The 8485-nt window shown below is 47.1% G+C and overlaps 1 pseudogene; it reads left to right on the forward strand.

Annotated features, from left to right (window-relative positions):
* Nucleotides 1-219: 219 nt before the first annotated feature.
* Nucleotides 220-8244, forward strand: LOC129563902 (protein fem-1 homolog A-like; annotated as a pseudogene).
* The last annotated feature ends 241 nt before the right edge of the window (nt 8245-8485 follow it).

The following is an 8485-nucleotide window of genomic DNA, read 5'->3' on the forward strand; positions in this document are numbered from 1 at the left end:
TGGCTCCCTTCACAAGTTGTCCAGAGTAGGGGTTCTTCCCTTAGAAAACAGTTGTAACCAAGTGGCTAACACAGTGATGTTTAACTGCTTTTCTCCTTCCTTTTTCTCTAGCATGCCCCCAAATTGAGCAGCTGCTGCTAAGTTTTATGTAATAATCTCTTCTAGGTTGAAAGAAACATAGATAGGACTAGTGGGTGATTTTGAACTGCCTCTGGATCCATGCCGGTAAGTTGTGGGAAAACCTCGACAAACTGCCAGTGAAAATCACCGAAGAAATCACTAGTCTTCTGGATATACTGCTGCGATTTCTCCCAGCTCACTTTTCATAGAAGGGCTTCAACTATGGCCACCTACAGGCCTCTCAGTGGGTCCCTCAAGCCGTTAGTCCTTCCATGGTTGTGGGAGGTGGCATATAGCCAGAGTCTTTGGGCCACCTTTCCCCCTGATATGGTGGGTTGCTTTCTGGTCCTGACATGCCTGCTCCATCAAACAACCAAAGCCTGCTGCTTGCAGAATTCTGTGCAGCTACCAGGGCACATCCCCATGTTTGGGGCTATAAACTGAAAACACACTGCCAGGTACTTGTGAAAACTTCTGTGGGTCTTTCCCCGGCCCAGGAAAAGAATCCCTCAGTGAATAATATAGGGCCGAGATCTAGGCTAAGCCTGAAATGGAATCACAGCTAAGGCATAAGACACACACATCTCACACAGGGCAGATAATTCATTACTGTCTCCTTGTCCTTCTTCACAGGGAAATCTATTTAACTGCCCATCTTGAAGATCATCGTTTTGCCCTTACTAGAAGTCGGATTGAGGCGTGAAGATGAAGAGATGCCATGGAAAGGGAGCAAAAGGAGGGGAGACAGCAGAGAAAGGAGGAGGAGGGTTTGGAGAAAGAGAAAATGACTTTAATTCTCCCATTTCCTCTTCCAATTTCCTACGTCTTCCCAAATAATGTTTAACCTTCTTCCTAGGATGATAGTCATTCCTGTAAACACAAGTAATTCCTTTGCTGGGGATGTAAGTGCAAGTGTTAGTTGATCAATCATGTCCACATCTGTGCAACACCATGGACCCTAGCCTGCCAGGCTCCTCTGTCCGTGGGATTCTCCAGGCAAGAATACCGGAGTGGGTTGCCATTCCCTTCTCCAGGGGATCTTCCTGACCCAGGTCTCCTGCATTGCTAGCAGATTCTTTACCGTCTGAGCCACCAGGGAAACCTGGGCAAGAGGTTCTTCTCAAAACCACTATATATGTTAATTCATCCAAATTACGATAGCATCCTCAGGCCAATATAAGCCTGCATTTTCCTTTCAAATGGATTCCCTTCCAAATGTCATATAGAGATGTATTGGCCATTCAAGAGAGATGATCTGCAGGCAACATCTGGGCTTCCCATCTTAACCACCATTAAAGCTGATGGTGACACTGATGGATTTTTAGGTCCTGTAGTATGCATGCTTACTCAGAAAGAAAATCTAGAATTTGGAGAGTGAGATCCTCCAGGTAGTATTTGAAAAGAGCAAAGCCCTAAGAGGGAGGCATTTGATAACTCACCTTCACACTGGTCTGCTCAGTTCAGGAACTTTCAGGCCATCCCATCCTCATCAGTAAACTGGGAAAATTAAAAATACAGTCTCCTGAAAACCCAGGACATTGTCTCCACAAATGGAGAATACAAACAGAGTGATTTCATTACTGAGTATTAAACCAGACTGTGATTGGCCTTATGGGCAATCTGCTAATCAGACCGCAAAGGTAGCAAGAAATCAAACTTTTGCTTAACTGAGCATATACAGTCCAGTACCTGAATGTTCTTAAGAAGAACGACCACTCGTGGACTATTTTCTCTACATTCTATTGTAATTCATCCTAAGCTCAGCTGGTAATGGGAGTGGCATCTGTGCCAGTTAATTGCCTTTATCCAAAGGCAAAGTCAGACTTCTCCTCTCTCTTATGACAAGTAGGTATCGAGGAAATGAAGAAAGCCTTCCTAAGTGATCAATGCAAAGAAATAGAGGGAAACAATAGAAAGGGAAAGACTAGAGATGTCTTCAAGAAAATTAGAGATACCAAGGGAACATTTCATGCAAAATTGTGCACAATAAAGGACAGAAATGGTATGGACCTAACAGAAGCAGAAGATATTAAGAAGGGGTGGCAAGAGTACATAGAAGAACTATACAAAACAGATGTTAATGACACAGATAACCACGATGGTGTGATCACTCACCTAGAGTTAGATATCCTGGAAAATGAAGTCAAGTGGGTCTTTGGAAGCATTGTTATGAACAAAGCTAGTGGAGGTGATGGAATTCCAGCTGAGCTATTTCAAATCCTTAAAGATTATGCTGTGAAAGTGCTGCAATCAATAGGTCAGCAAATTTGGAAAGCTCAGCAGTGGCCACAGGCCTGGAAAAGGTCAGTTTTCATTCCAATCCCAAAGAAAGGCAATCCAAAGAATGTTCATACTACCACACAGTTGCATTCATCTCAAACACTAGCAAAGGAATGCTCAAAATTCTCCAAACTAGGCTTCAACAGTACATGAGCCGAGAACTTCCAGATGTTCAATCTGGATTTAGAAAAGGCAGAGGAACCAGAGATCAAATTGCCAACATCTATTGGATCATAAAACAAGTAAGAGAATTCCAGAAAAGCACATATTTCTGCTTTATTGACTATGCTAAATCCGTTGACTGTGTGGATCTCAACAAATTGTGGGAAAGTCTTCAAGAGATGGGACTAGCAGACCACCTTACCTGCCTCCTGAAAAATCTGTATGCAGGTCAAGAAGCAACAGTTAGAACTGGACATGAAACAATAGACTGGTTTGAAATTGGGAAAGGATATGTGAAGGTTGTATATTGTCACCCTGCTTATTTAACTTCTATGCAATATATGAAATTTAGAAAGATGGTGACAATGACCCTATATGCGAGACAGCAAAAGAGACACAGATGTAAAGAACAGACTGTTGGACTCTGTGGGTGAAGGTAAGGGTAGGATAATCTGAGATAATAGCATTGAAACATGTATATTAACATATGTGAACTAGATCACCAGTCCAGGTTCGATGCATGAAGCAGGGTGCTCAAGGCTGGTGCACTGGGATGAACCTGAGAGATGGGATGGGGAGGTGGGTGGGAGGGAGGGTCAGGATGGGGAACACATGTACACCCATGGCTGATTCATGTAAATTAATGACAAAACCACCACAATATTGTAAAGTAATTAGCCTCCAATTAAAATTAAAAAAAAAAGAAATTCCCATTAGCCAGATGATATCTAAATTAAGATTATTTTAAAAACTGCCAACTCTTGCTTCTACAATATAAAAATTTTAAAATAACTTATTGCAATTTAATAGTAATCTGCATATTGAATATTTAATATTAAATATATGTGATAATTTTATATTTAAAAAAGTTCTATGCAGAGTACATCATGGGTAATGCCTGGCTGGATGAAGCACAAACTGGAATCAAGATTGCCGGTAGAAATATCAATAACTTCAGATGCACAAATTACACCACCCTTAAGGCAGAAACCAAAGAGAAACTAAAGAGCCTCTTGATGAAAGTGGAAAAGGAGAGTGAAAAACCTGGCTTAAAACTCAACATTCTAAAAAAAAAGATGATGACATCTGGTCCCACCACTTCATGGCAAATAGATGGGGAAACAATGAAAACAGTGAGAGACTTTATTTTCTTGGGCTCCAAAATCACTGCAGATGGTGACTGCAACCACAAAATTCAAAGATGCTTGCACCTTGGAAGAAAAGCTATTACAATCCAAGAGAGCATGTTAGAAATCAGAGAGATTACTTTACCCACAAAGGTCTGTCTAGTCAAAGCTATGGTTTTTCCAGTAATCATGTATGGATGTGAAAGCTGGACCGTAAAGAGAAGTGAGGGGCAGAGAATTGACACTTTTGAACTTTGGTGTTGGAGAAGACTCTTGAGAGTCCCTTGGACTACCAGGAGATTCAACCAGGCAATCCTATAGGAAATGAGTCCTGAATATTCATTGGAAGGACTGATGCTGCAGCTGAAGCGCCAATACTTTGGCCACCTGATGTGAATAACTGACTCATTAGAAAAGACCCTGTTGTTCGGAAAGATTGAAGGCTGTAGGAGAAGGGGACAACAGAGGATGAGATGGTTGGATGGCATCACCAACTTGATGGACATGAGTTTGAGCAAGCCCTGGGAGTGGGTGATGGACAGGGAAGCCTGGTGTGCTGCAGCCCATGGGGTTACAAGGAGTCGGACAGGAGTGAGGGACTGAACTGAACTGAACTGAGTTCCAGCTTAGAGCCAAGCCCTGAGGCTAAGCTCCCAGGATGACAGACAGAACACTGTCTTCTTTGGTGTTTATATTTCAAGGAGATGGCCCCTAGCTCCAAAAGAAAATTATTCCTGGGTTGTTTTGCTGACAGAAGGCTTATTTACCCTTTTAAGATTTACATGTGTATCCAAGGGGCAGAGGAAGGGTTTACAAATACCAGTTTTCTCAAGGAAATATTCTAAGAAAAGGGAAGGATGAAAAGGTCTCTTTGTCTTATAGCAACAGGGAAGATTCCGTTTTTTTTTTTTTAAACGGCTGTGAGTTTTAAAAGGCTGTGTTTCCTAAGCCTGAGTTCCCACAGAGGTGACGCAGATCATCCTTGACAAATGCCTGTATGTGCACTGAGTTGCCTTACAGGAAAGGACCCTGAGCATGGGCAACCTGCTGCCTAAGAGCAGCCTGGAAACCAGCCTCGGAGTCATTTGCTGTAAGCACAAACCTGAGAAATGCCAGGGAAAGAGCACTCAGGGCCTTGCTTTCCTGTCACACTCAGCAAGATGTGTAGGAGCACAAGAGACCCATGGAGGAGTGTCTTCAAGTCCAGCGGGACAGAAAAGAAGCCCTCGGCAGTGACACAGCTCTCCCAGTGCCATCAGTCTGTGCTGTGCGTTTGTTTACAGCCACAAAGTCTCGAATGGCCAGGGCCACCAGAGCAACATACATTCCATTGGCGGTAATCCACAGTGAGCCTGCACCCCCTGCTAGTTTCTTCCACTGGCCTTACTGGGCCATTGTATTGATGCTTTACTGTCGTAATCTACCTGCCGCATTTTAGTCTTAATCAAGGCTGTGACTTCTCTTTGTCCTCCAGGGATTCTCTCCTGTTTCTCTTCAGGCTTCTGGGAGAGGATAGGGAGATGGGTTGGGGAGTGAATTGCACACTCTGCTGTCATCTCTCTACACGTGGCAGTCCCTTAGTTGGAGAATTCCCTTTGGTCTTTATCCAGCATTCCTAGAACAAGCACGCAAAACACTGTTCCAGTGACGTATTAGGTTGTGGAAGCAACAATGACAGTTCTGTTGGCCCTTGAACAATGTAGGGGTTAGGGGCACCAACACCCCACTGAGTCAAGAATCCAAGCATAACTTTAGACTCTTCCAAAACTTAACTACTGATAGCCTATTGTTGACAGGAAGCCTTACAGTTAACACAAACAGTGATTAACACATATTTTGTATGTTATATCCATTACCTAGGCGCTAGTGGTAGAGAATCCGACTGCCAGGGCAGGAGACGAAAAAGATACGTGGGTTTGATCCTTGGGTGGGGAAGTTCCCTGGAGGAAGAAATGGCAAGCCACTCCAGTATTCTTGCCTGGGAAATCTCATGGACAGAGGAGCCTGGCAGGCTACACTCCGTTGGACCACAAAGAGTCAGACACAACTGACAGTGCACATCCACTCATGCCTTATATACTGTATTCTTTTTTAAAAAATAATTTTATTTGTTTTGTGTTTGGGGGGCTGTGCCAAGTCTTTTTTGCTGCTTGGAGGTGTTCTCTAGTTGGGATGAGCGGGGTCTACTCTCTAGTGGCGGGCCGCACCCTTCTCATTGTGGTGGCTTCTGTTGTTGTGGATCACAGCTTCTAGGGTGTGTGGGCTCAGTCGTTGAAGCTCTGAGGCTCTAGAACGCTGGCTCATTAGTTGTGGCACACACGGGTTTATCTGCTCTGCAACACGTGGGATCTTCTCAGATCAGGGATGGAACCAGTCACTCCTGAATTGCCAGGCAGATTCTTTACCACTGAGCCATCAGGGAAGCCCCTAAATACTGTATTCTTAAAGTAAGCCGGAGGGAAAAAAAAATGTTATTAAGAAAATTCATAAGGAGACACACCTAGGATGGCAGCGGGAGAGATGGTGAAATTTGCAGCCTGCCCCTCTGGGCTCTAGTCCTTGGTCCCCTGTTCCCCCAACCCTTCTGGCGGCCAGCTCACGTCCTGGCGGAGGCCCAGATGGTGGACCACCACACTGCTATATACAGCACAGTCTTCAGTGACAAGCCTCATATGCTTCAGATGGTGCTTAGTGACTGGAGCCGGGAAGAGCTGGACAAGCTGACGGGCTAGTTGGCGAGCGGAGGGGGGTTAAGGTGGGGATGCCACTTGTCATTACCTCCCATTATAGCCACCTAGATGTGGTCAAGTACCCAGTGGACCAGCGTGGCACCAGCATGGAGGCGGGAAGCTTGGTACACTTTACAATGACGAGACCATCGAGGGCACACAGCTACCCTGAGCCACCTCGGCCACTGACCACCTGGACCTGCTGCGGAGCCTGCTGCACTGTGGGGCCTTGGTGAGCTGCACCACGTGCAGCTACTCAAAGCCCCTGCACTTTGCTTCTGTAGGCACCTGGAGGTGGTATGCTATTTGGCGGGGAAACACCAGGTGGACTTGGAGGTGGCCAACCGGTGCAGGCACCCATGCCTCATGACCTCCTGTTACACAGGCCACTGCCAGATCGCCTGCCACCTATTACTGCAGGACGCCCAGGCAAACCTGTGTGGCATCAAGCATAAAATGGCCCTGTGTGACTACACCGAGGCCAGTAGCCTGGGTGTCCAGAAGATGCTGTTTGGGTTCTAGGCCCATAGGGACTGGGACAGCTATGGCATGACCCCGCTGCTGGTGGCCCACGTAATGGACCACACCAGCATTGTGGAGGACCTCAGCCAGGAGCAGCCTGCTGGGGAGGACTCACAGCCAGGACTGGTCCAGAAAGGCCCCTCCACCAGCCAGGCATGTGTGCAGCCCCAGAGTGCCTGCTGCTGCAGCTCCTCTGCAGAGGAACCCCTGAGCACCAGTCAGGAAGCTGCCTGACAGCCTTGGAATTGCTGGGAGCCACCTACATGGCTAAGAAGCAGGATCTGCTCAGGGTCCTGAAACTCTTGGTAGGGGCCATGCAGCTACATCACCAGGGGGCATGTATCTGCCTAAACCCAAGTCCCCAGCTGGTCCTCACCTCTGACTATTCCAGGGAGGTGAACACCGCTGAGGAATTAGAGGCACTCATCACTCAACAGTATGAGATAGGCATGCAGGCACTGTTGATCTGAAAGTGGTCCTGGGTCCCTCCCATCCAGACACTTCCTACTATATGCATTACTGGGCCAAGTTGGGCAGCTTCTAGTACTGCATCCACTAGTGGAAAAATGCCTTGGACATGCAGCAGAACAACTTGGAGCCTCTGACCGCCAGAAACTTCCTATTCTTTGATAAACTCTTTTCCTTAGTGCTACACAATTGCTTGGTCAAGGGCAGCCTGGGCTTGCCAATCAGCTTTGCAAATCTAATGTGGGTGCTGTGCAAAGGGATCTGGGAAGTGGAGCAGGCCCAAGGAGCCCAGGGACTCAGCCCAGTTCACCATCAGCCCTGGCCATCATTCTCCACCTGCTCTACCTGCTGGAGAAAGTGGAGTGCAGGCCCAACCAGAAGGACAGTGAAGCACCTGATGGTCTGCTCAACTGCTCTCCCCGCAGCAAGAATGGCTTCACTCCTGCACATGGCAGTGGCCACTGAACACGAACTTGGACCACTTCTAGGTGGGCAGATTCCCCTCCCTCCAGGTGGTCAAGGCACTCTCAACTGTGGGGTTGACCCAGACAGCCAGGACTTTGACAACAAACACCCCAGTGTGCATCACAAAGCAGAACAACTGCCTGGGGAACATGAACACCCTGATAGAGGCAGGGGCCCATGTGGACGCCACCAGCACCTTAAAGAAGACAGTTTATGAGTTGCTACATGAGAAGCTTCTGGCCAAGAGCACCATTCAGCCCTTCAACTATGTGGCCCGACAGTGCCTTGCAGCCTGCACCCTGGACAAGAACAAGATCCCCTACAAGGGCTTCATCCCCTAAAAGCTGGAGGCTTTCATCCAGCTGCACTGACAGGGGTTGGAGAGGAGAACCTGGGAAAGGTGGGGCCCACACCTGTCCCCGTCCTCACTGGGGAACACTTCTGGTGGCTGGAAACCAGAAAGGGCTCGTGGGCCTCCATGGCGCCCTCCCCGCATCAGGGAGAGGGGACAAGAATCAATGGGTTGTTGGTGATAGAAGCTTCAGGACCATGTGCTCAGAGAACTGACTTTCTATAAGAGTCCACGCACTCATCCTCCACAAAGAGAAGATG

The sequence above is a fragment of the Moschus berezovskii genome, chromosome X (genome assembly GCF_049115385.1).
Source record: "Moschus berezovskii isolate FMDL1 chromosome X, NW_MosBer_1.0, whole genome shotgun sequence".
Classification (NCBI taxonomy): domain Eukaryota; kingdom Metazoa; phylum Chordata; class Mammalia; order Artiodactyla; family Moschidae; genus Moschus; species Moschus berezovskii.